Source organism: Myotis daubentonii, chromosome X, assembly GCF_963259705.1.
Source record: "Myotis daubentonii chromosome X, mMyoDau2.1, whole genome shotgun sequence".
NCBI classification, from domain to species: Eukaryota; Metazoa; Chordata; class Mammalia; order Chiroptera; family Vespertilionidae; genus Myotis; species Myotis daubentonii.
The window spans coordinates 133,693,569-133,704,692 of NC_081861.1; the positions used below are offsets into that span (position 1 = coordinate 133,693,569).

Sequence of the window (11,124 nt, forward strand, 5' to 3'; positions counted from 1 at the left end):
TGCAGCTGCCTCTGGGAGAAAGTGCTCTTAGTGGTGCTGTATTGATAATGATGTGCGTACTCCGTCTGCACCCGCCCACTCTGAGTCCTTTCTCCTGTTCTCTCAGTTCTCTTGAATTATCCAGTTCAATTACTCAAACTGCCACCATTTCTTCATTTTGAGCTTTGATAGCAAGAGCAACGATTCATCAGGATTGAATGCCTTTATTTTTTTTAAGTGATACAAATGTTGCCAATGCATTTTTTTAAAATCCTCACCTGAGGATATTTTTTCCATTGCTTTTCAGAGAGCGTGGGAGAGAGGGAGGGAGGGAGGGAAAGAGAGAGAGAGAGAGAGAGAGAGAGAGAGAGAGAGAGAGAGAGGTGACACATTGACTGGTTGCCTCACCCACACCTGACAGGGGTTGGGGAGTGAACCTGCAACCCAGGAACCTGCCCCTGACCAGGAATCAAATCTGTGACCCTTGGGTCCTGGGTTGATGCTCTAACCATTTAACAACACAGGCCAGGGCTGGATTGGATGCATTTAAATCAGTGGTTCTCAACTTGGCTGCTCATTGCAAGTACCAGGAGAGCTTGGAGAAATCCCGGTCCTCAGGCCCTCAGAAGATCAATGACAGAATCTTGAAGGATAGGTCCCAGGCATCCACTTCATTAATAGTCCCCACATGGTTCTGATGTGCAGCCTGGTCGTCTGGCACCACTGAGTTGCTTGCAATGACTGTAGAGGTTCCCAAACTTGGATGTGCATGAGCATTGCCCCGGAAGCTTTGTAAAAATACAGATTCCCAGGCTTCTCACCCACCAACTGAGTCACAATCTTAGAGCCTGGGATCAAGCTACCTGTATTTTTCTAAACAGGCACCAGAGAGTCCAATAAAAGATAGCTTTGCAAACACTTGCCTAGAGGCAATTGCTACTCTATAGGGCCAGGGCCAAATTGCTCCATATCAGTAGGCCTCTCTCTCCTGCACTTTGCACCCTCTGGCAGGCTTCCATCCCCCCCACAACCGCCCCCCACCACCACCCCCACCAGTACTACAAACACCTCAGCTCCACACCTGCAGTCCTGCTGGTCAAAAACCCCCAGGGCCCCTCCTGCCTTCATCAGGTTTGGTTATCTCTGCTTTCTAGAAGAGGAAAACAGAAGGGGAAAAACAAAAATTTGACTCTTAAAAATAAAGATTAAAAAATAAAAAGGAAACTGAAATAAAACTGGCATCTAGAAAATGCTCAGAGAATCCCTTCGCAATGGACCTTTCTGCATTCATCATATAACTTTCTGCCTCAAGATTAGTCTTGTTTCTCCCTAGCACCCAACCCATTTTGCAATTGAGTCCATAGTCCAGCATCTTGCCTTATGTGCAGTGGGTACTCAATAAATGTTTGAATATATATGATTGGGCAGAAGTTTTCCTGTATTCATAATTTAACATTCATTGTTTTTTTTAAGGTCTGGGTTGTTTCTTTTTACAGTCAAAAAAACAAGTCCCTTTTGTAACAATCAAATTCGTTCAGTGGCATATCTGCACCCAGAAGTGGTAAAGCAGAATTTAGGGAAATAATTTAAATTAGCAGAAGATAGATCCTGCAAGCTGTCTAATTAATGCATTGGGAATTAATGTCACTCTAATTTTAAGTCAATTTTCTGAAGTAAGTGAAAGAGACCACTCAGACTTTCCCCACCTATTTGTATGAATTTTGCTCTTAAATGTATATAAATGTACAAGAAGACCAAAGAAAATAGAAACAAATGTAATCTCCTTGGAGAAACCCCAGCAGTTTCAGAGCCCAGGGGCTGCTGGGCATTTATTAAATCTGCTTATAGGTGGTTTTTCTTGGGCTCAACCACTGCAGGTAGTTCAGGCCTGCTAACGACTCAAAGATGCTCATCTAGGAACCCTGTAGAAAGAGGCAATGATTATTGCCAGGGAGGGAGAGAGTTTCCCTTCCTTCCTTTTGCTTATATTTTGTTTTTTATACATTAAAAAAACAATTACGTAATTAGGTAATAATAAATTTAAGTGTCCCGGCTCAATAGTGAACGTTGGGAGTTTCATTTTTATTCAGGTAGCAATTAGAGAGAACCTTTCCATCTCTGTTTAAAGATGAATTAGGTGGCCAAGCTTGTGTTCATTACTTGGTTGGAATCCTCTTTATTGGGAGCTTTCTGCCAGTTTAAACCTTTGATGATAAAAATTAATCCATTAGAGAATATTTTTCTCCATCACACAATGTTTCCCAGTTGCATACTTCTTTATGCATTCTTCATGGATAAAGACCAAAGTGGATCTTGAAAGCAGCGTAAGAAAATAATCCAAACATTAGAAAATCTGTATGCAGGAAAATCTATAATTGTAAAAATTAGTAAACAAGTGTCCCTAGATAGAAGAATGGTCTAGCAAATTATAATATAGCTATTTGAAAGAATATTTCTAATCCATTTGAAATATTGATTGTGAAAGATAGCAACCTGGAAATACATATCAAATAGCATTAATATATATCAACACCACAATGATATGCCCCTTCATACTCACTAAGATGGTTAGCATAAAAAAGATAGGTAATAAAAAGTGTTGGTAAGGATGTGGAGAAATTTCAAAACTCATACATTACTGATGGGAATGTAAAATGGCATGACCTCCTTGGAAAGCATACTTGCACTTCCTCCAAAGGTTAAACACTGACTTACCATATGACCAAGCAATTTCACTCCTAGATATATACCCTACAAAACTGAAAACAGATGTTCAAACAAATACTTGTACACAAATGTTCATAGCAGCACTATTCACGGTATCCCAAAGGTGGAAACAACCCAATATCCATAATCAAATGAATAGATAAACAAAATGTGCTATATCCACACAATGGGATATTATCCAGCCATAAAAAGGAATGAATGATTGCCTGGCTGGCATGGCTTAGTGGTTGAGGGTCAACCTATGAACCAGGAAGTTAGGGTTCAATTTCCAGTCAGGGCACATGCCTGGGTTGCGGGCTCCATCCCCAGTAAGGAGCGTGCAGGAGGCAGCCAATTGATTCTCTCTCATCATTGATGTTTCTATCTCTCTCTCCCTCTCTCTTCCTCTCTTAAATCAATAAAAATATATCCCCAAAAAAGGAATGAACTACTGATACATGCTACAATGTGGATAAACTTTGAAAATATTATGCTAAGTGAAAGAAGCCAGACACAAACGACCTTATAAATTAATTATTTATATGAAATGTCCAGAACAGGCAAATCTATAGAGACAGAAAGTATCTGGGGCTTGGAAGGTTGGGGTAAATGGGGAGTGACTACTAATGGGTACAGGGTTTCTTTTGGGTATGATGAAAATGTTCTAAAGTTGATTGTGGTAATGGTTGCACAACTCTGTGAATATACTAAAAACCATTGAATTATATACCTTGAGTGGGTGAATTGTATGGTTTGTGAATTATATCTCAATGAACTGTTATAAAAACACACCTAGTTATAAGCACACTATGACTAGAGAAAAGCATACGCATGGATAAAAAATTCAAATTTTAAATATTTTAATATGATATAATTATAATGACAAAATTAAAAATGAATCCAATTAATGTAGAGCTATCAGTACAGGGATTTCCAAGCTATTTTTGTGAGTATCCCATATTGTCTTCAGAAAAGACTCACTTTATTTACTTATAGCACTTGGTGACTCTCCCTAAAAAAGAAATGTAGTATTCTAGATTAGAAAGGTGACTGACAGGTGCACAGTAGATCTGCAATAAATGTTAGCCAAGTAGGTATTTCTTGGGCTATAACCTGAGCCCCCTTCTCCCTACACCCTCTCTCTCACTTTTATTCTCTCCCAGAACTTTGACTTCTTCTGCAATAATCCCCAAATGTATTTCCAGCACGGAACTCTTTCCCAAGTTTCAGACCCCTGTAGTTAACAGCACCATGTTAATAATAAATATAAAAAGTTTATTAATAAACTGTTCATTGTTATTAAGCCCTCTTCCCTTAGAATCAGCACTTATAAAAATATTTTTGACTTTTTAAAAATATTTTTATTGATTTCAGAGAGGAAGAGAGAGGGAGGAAGAGATAGAAACATCAATGATGAGAGAGAATCATTGATTAGCTGCCTCCTGCATGCCCCCAACTGGGAATGGAGCCCACAACCTGAGCATGTGCCCTGACTGGGAATCGAATTGTGACCTCCTGGTTCCTAGGTCAATGCTCAACCACTGAGCCACACTGGTTGGGCTATTCTTTACTTTTCATTTGAACCAATACAAGCTTGTTTATTTGAACACTCCACCTCAACACAAGTGTTAAGCTGTAGTAGTAAACTGGGAAAGGAACATGAAAGGTGGGAGAAGGAAATTAACAGTGTCTGTAGGGCTGCCTCCTCTGAATTTCCTCTTAGAATCCAAAGCAGGTGCATTTTCAAAGTTAACTCCACCCTTCAACCCCTATCCCCCTCCTATCACCTAGTTATGAAATACTAACACTGAGATTGTTGAGAGTAGGGTCAAACATGTGAGCTCATGGACCCTAACAAGAAGCTATAAATGCTCCAGAATGGGAGACATATTTTGATGATAGCTATCTGACACTGTGTTAAGGCTCCACATGCATAAACCCATTTAAACCTCACATCAACTCCAAGGTGAATGCTAATAATAGCTACATTTTCAGATGGATTCAGGCTGAAATAATGCTGTTCAAGGTTACACAGCTAGGAAGTAGAGGAATGAGAATATGAATACATACAGTCATACTGTTGATCAAGGTTCCTTTATCCCAGCACTAGTGTCATTTGGCACCAGATGATTGTGTGCTATGGAGACTGTTCTATGCACTGTATGATGTTTAGCAACACTACTGGCCTCTACCCACTAGATGTCAAAAGCAACCTCTGAGTGGTGACAATCAAAAATGTCTCCAACATTGCCAACTGTCTCCTAGGGGGTAAAATTATCTCCAGTTGAGAATCACTGCTATAGATGGGGGACCTAGTTTAGAGGCTAAATAAATTGCCAGTCAGTGAAAACTAGCAAACAGCCCAACCTGGATTCAAACCTAGGATGACCTAATGCCATACATTATGCTATATTGATCAATATGGCAGAGAAACCAAAGAGCCAAAAGATAAAAGGAGGAATAAAAGAAAGCAAATAAGATTATTCTTTTAAAATGATTTGCTTTTGTTCAAAGCAAAAGAAACATAACAGAAATGGTTCCTATAGACTCTTAAAGAAATAGACTCTTAAAGATTGAGTCCCTAATGCACTTAAATTTAAGAGTAAACGGATATTCTATAAAGCAGTGTTTCCAAGACTCAGCTACATATTAGAATCACCCAGTGAACTTTAAAAATACTGATATCTGAGTCCCAGCCCCAGGATATTCTAATGTAATTGGTCTAGGATGTGGCCTGGGTTTAGGGTTTTAAAAGCTTTCCAAGTGTTGCTAGTATGAATCCAAAGCTAAGAAGCATGACTATAAACAATTAAACTAGCCTTATCAATTATATGTTAAATTGTTGCATTTGTTTAGCTTAATAGAAAACCAAATGGTTACCTAATAAACTTAGTACATACATTATTCTCAACATTAATTGAACTAATGATAATCAAATTTACATATGTTCATAGCATTGTATAGCCAGAATGGAAAGTATTCTCTAGTTCCTAACCCTTGGTCCATCTTGTCTCCCATCATCATTTACAGTAGAAAATGAGCAAAAATGATGGAAAGGATATTGGTTATTTCATAATTTTTCATAACACTGTAAAACGAATTTTTTAACTTATAGGGTAAAATGTGGCTTGAAATGGTTTCAGGGCTCTAAACACTTTCGTTTGGATTATTACTTCAATATGTTTGATTAAGTGGTTTCTCTAAAAGTTAACCTTGTCTCTACTATCATGAATAATCTAGAATTTATTTGATGCATCACTTTCTAATATGTGATTTATTCAGCTGACAATAGGACATTGTAGGTGTTTATTAAGATAGCCTTCAAACTATGGAAAAGATAGCCATGTTCTCAACTAGCTTCCTTTCAAAAGGACCGGCAAAACTTGTGCAATATGGACAGAACACTGCTGTTCACTGCAAATATACTCCCTTTCCTTCCCTGAACAGTCTACACACGCCTGCATGTAAGCAATAAACAGTGTGGACTTTCTGATCATTTAACCAATACCAGAGGCCATTTCTAATCATACTGAACAAAAATGTTTGCAGGGGACAGGATGGTGGGTGGGCTGGGGTTCTACCTCTGGAGGAAGAACCAGAAGGGGGTGGGACGGCAGTGCCTCGGTTCCTCCCTCGGAGCCATTTTGTGAATGCGAGACCCACAAATAAAGGGGAGAATCAGACCAGACCCGGGTTGCACGATCGAGTGCGCGGTTTCACCCGCCCTGGGTGGCGACCCGGCAGCGCGGCCTCGGCCTCTGTGACTGGGCTGCATTTGTGGGACCTCTGTCTGGAGAGGACTCAAGATGACCACCGAGGGACCTCTCCCCAAAAAGGTTCAACTGAGTGAGACAGACTTTAAAGTTATGGCACGAGATGAGTTGACTTTAAGATGGAAAGAGTATGAAGCATATGTGCAAGCTCTGGAGGAGAAGTACACAGACCTGAACTCTAAGGTAACTGGCTTAAGGGAGTCAGCAGAAAAACTAAAGCAACGACAGGCAGTGTCTGCACGCAGAAAAGACATCCTTGTCATGCGACTGGCAACAAAGGAGCAAGAGGTCCAAGAGTATACTGCTCAAATCCAGTACCTCCAGCAGGCCCAGCAGCCTAGCGCTCCCCAGCCGACACCAACAGCGGCGGACCCCGCCATCAACTTCTTTTTCCTAAAACTGAGAGGTGAGCTGGAAGAGACTAAACACAAACTGGAACAAACCCAGAATGAACTGAGCGCCTGGAAGTTTACTCCTGAGAGCCGAACCGGCAAAGACGTCATGGTGAAATGTCGAAGGCTTCTCCAGGAGAATCAGCAGCTTGGAAGGCGGGCGAACCGGGAACTTATTGCGCAGCTTGAAGCAGAGTTGGCTTTACAGAAGAAATACAGTGAGGAGCTGAAAAGCAGCCGGAGTGAACTGAATGACTTCATCATTCAGCTGGAGGAAGAAGTCGAGGACATGCAGAGTACCATTCTAGTTCTACAGCAGCAACTAGAGGAGACACGCCAGCAGTTGGCTCAGTACCAACAGCAGCAGGCTCAAGCCCCAACCCCAGGTACCAGCGGGACTACATCTGAGCCTGTGGGGCAGGCAGAGGCCCCAGGTAAAGACTGCAGTCGGCTGACCAATGGACCAAGCAACGGCAGTTCCTCCCGGCTGAGGACGTCTGGGCCTGGAGGTCACAGGGAGGGGGACACGACCGAAAATGGCTTTCCTTCTTCTCCAGTGACTGGTAGTAAGGCCTCCAACAGCTCAGAGGAGAGAACTGGCAAAGGAGGTAGTAGTTACATAAACCAACTCAGTGCGGGGATATGGAAGTATAGTCTCTCCCAGGGCAGTGAACTCTCTCACACAGTGAAACGACACAGACTCCAGTAGTGACCCTCAAAAGGAAAAAAACAGTGAGTGGGAAAGGTAACCGAACTGTTGGTTCCTGCCACATTCAGAATGGCTTGGACTCACGTGTAAATGTACAGTGTTCAGTTTTGTAATATTTTTCCAGCAACTTTTTATGCAGGGTTATTTAATTTGGGAGAGGATACTATCCACAAAATTAATGCATACTTTTGTCACAATTTACCTTGTGTGTGTGTGTGTGTGTGTGTGTGTGTGTGTGTTTTCCTTTTTTTTTCTTCTTTGCTTCAATATCTCTGCCACTTTGGAAATTCTAACAGTTAATTACTTTGTTGCTAAAACATCATTTAGGGTCAGGTTACTTTATAAGAGTTCATGTGATGTTGTAAATGGAAATCTTTCCTTAAAGTATAAGGCAATGGTGGCTGTATAAATCTGTGTCTATCTAGTACCTGTGGTGTGTAGGGCATTCCTGCTGGTGCTTTTACTATGCTTATGCACCATTCCGACTTGGTGGAGCAGATGTGGTTTTATGACTGCCAAGTTTCTCAGTGCAGTAGTTTTCACTAAAAGTTAGATTTGTTGATGGAGCCCTGTAGTAGTTTCAGTGTTAGTTTTTCCCCCATGCATCTGTGCATTTTATATCTAGGTGACTGAATGTTTGAGAAATTTGTGTACATAGTTACTCAGTTTTTATGAACTGTTGTATCCTGTTAATGCACATTGTTCTGTGACTCCAGTATTTCTTACCTGTACTGACCAAACTTAAATAAAGATTTTTCTTGTTAAAAACATTGCCTAGCAGTTTGCATTGATTCTTAGAAGATGGTTATTTCTCATACATGAATCTAAGTGAAGGTCATTTCTCACACACTGATCCATGGAATCTGTAAGGTTTCTTCAGAATTAAACAAAAGAAACCAAAAATTATGTTCCATTACAAGCTGTCTTTCAGTCACTGCTCTGAACATTAAGGGATAGATTTGCTTATTTATTTTATAGTTATTACCCATTTTGTTGGGTATTTTTTGGAGTAAAGAGAAGGCTGGGAAGTATAAAAACTTTTCCTAAGCCCTGGAAGTGCATAAATATCTTCAAGGGTGGGGTGGAGTTCAATAAATTATGGTAGAAATGCTCTTCAAAAAAGTGCCTATACATCTATAGTGGATAACATTGAACTGGAGTCTTACTTTAGACACCAGAATGAAAAGAAAATAGCAGTGACTCTGGGTAACAGCAATATCTGAATTTACTTAACATCTAGATTCCCAGAGAGTTGTGAATTATTTAATCTAATTACATTTAATTCTATTTTAATTGCACAAATGGTCCACTTTACTCTTGCAATTAATTCTTTTATTAAAAAGTGCCCTAACTGATTTGGCTCAGTGGATAGAGCATCAGCCTGCGGACTGAAGGGTCCCAGGTTCGATTCCGGTCAAGGGCATGTACCTTGGTTGCAGGCACATCCCCAATAAGGGGTGTGCAGGAGGCAGCTGATCGATGTTTCTCTCTCATCGATGTTTCTAACTCTCTAACCCTCTCCCTTCCTCTCTGTAAAAAATCGATAAAATATATATTTTTTAAAAAAAAAGTAAGATTAGGGCTCTGACCAGTGTGACTCAATGGTAGAGCATCAGCCCGCACACTAAAGGGTCACAGGTACAGTTCCCAGTCAAGGGCATGTTTCTGGGTTGCAGGTTTGAGTCTCCATGGCATCTAGCACTCTGTTTTCTATGTTTTAAATATGCCCTGTATGTTTAAAAGATGTGCTATTTATTGGTTGGCTAAAGGAAATGAGCCTTGCATAACATAAATTATTAGTCCCTAATTAAGTTTGTATAATTTCTGCTGATCCTTGTTCAGTTGCTCCTTTCTAAACTAGAGATAAATTTGTACCAGGATGAATAGAAAGGATGAAGTGACAAGGAAAAAGAATGGAGCAGATGCAAGCATGAGGTTTTTGATGACTATTGATTGCTTGGCTCTGCTGTCAGTTTCCATTGATTTGTTGAGGTTGACTGGATTTACTACTACTATGCTTTGTTTCTGAGAGCCAGTATTTCATTTTCCCTGCAGCAGATGTAGCTTGTGCATAGGTCATTTCCCTGAGACCTCAGCGTATCCAGGAAACAGTCAGGAGCTAAGAAATAAGTCAAAACACCACTGAGCAACCAACATAGATATGGCCGTTTCCCCACTGTCTGAACACATACATAAAGTGGAAAGCCCTTTGGAGCTCTCTGCACAACATAATTCTAGTAAACTCAACTGTGTGATTTTCCAGCAAGGCGTATTAGAAGCAGCAAATTTGTTAGGAGGTCAGAAAAAAATAAGGCTGCCACAGAGAGACTGCTAACTCTTTGACACTGGCAACCACAAAAATAACGCCTAAGAGACTACAAGAAAGAAAAAGACCAAACAACAACAAAAAAGAAAACCTGTAAGAACAAGATTCAAGGAATCAAAACTCAGGAGATTTGATCATGCCTTGTAGAGGCAAATAACCTTATAGTTCAGGAGTGGGGAACGTCCAGTCACAGGCTGTATAAAGCCCACAAAATCATTTAGTCTGGCCCTCAAGGCATTAGGGGTGAGCTGATTAAATGTTTGACCAAATATAGCAGGCTAATTTTTAATTTGATAATTTTATATGGCCCACAAATGATGTTATAAATATCCAAATGGCCTTTGGCAGAAAAAAGGGTCCCCACCCCTGCTCTAGTTGAACTGCACATGAGGACAACACTGTATTCTGTGTGGAAGAGAAATTGACAGTCTCATGGCAAGCCTGAGATAGGAAAGAGTAAGATATGCCCAGGAAACTGTTGGAAGAAACAGGAAAGTATGTAGTATATTTAAGAAAGAGTTCTAGCCAAAATGGTTCTGCTGCTGTTGTTTTGTGTGTTTAAATGAGTAAAGATCAGAAAAAAAATGATCTCTTAATTTTTAATATTTTAATCAGTTAAAAATTTTAACAGAAAAAAAAAACTAGTCTTATTTAAATGACATAGTTAAGTAAGTCATTTAAATATGCCACTTCTTCCCTAACATTCTGGATACTTTAGGCATTATTGTTTTTCAAACAAAGTATGAAAATCTCTTTAGAAGTGTCATGTTCTGCAAGTATCATTATAACAGCAATAATGTGATTTAGGAAGGAGAGATACAGAAAGAGAGAGAGAGAGACACAGAAAGACAGAGACTACTAACTCTCTGGCATGTCAGGGGTTATTACCATTCCATCTTTCTTGCCTTTCTTTCCCATCCACACATGCTTTCAATTTTTACATAGTTATTAACATGAAATATAATTCATTCTGCTCTTATTTGACTTACCACTCATCAGATTTACTTTTTATGTAACTATAATAATCATAATTTTAATTTTTATGACTGCCATGTTCCTAAATTGCTTCCAAGTTCACTAATTATCCATAAACAACAGTGTAATAAATAAACATCTATGCATATATAGCTATTATGTCCTTTTGTAGTCTTGAATTACTGTCAAAGGATAAATTCCCCAAAATGAAATTAGACATGTATCTAAAGTAAGAAACATAACTGAAGAGTGACCAGCTTTACC

General features: G+C 39.7%; 1 pseudogene; it reads left to right on the forward strand.

Moving 5' to 3' along the window:
* Positions 1 to 6,485: 6,485 nt before the first annotated feature.
* Positions 6,486 to 7,707, forward strand: LOC132224285 (pre-mRNA-splicing regulator WTAP-like; annotated as a pseudogene).
* Positions 7,708 to 11,124: the final 3,417 nt, after the last annotated feature.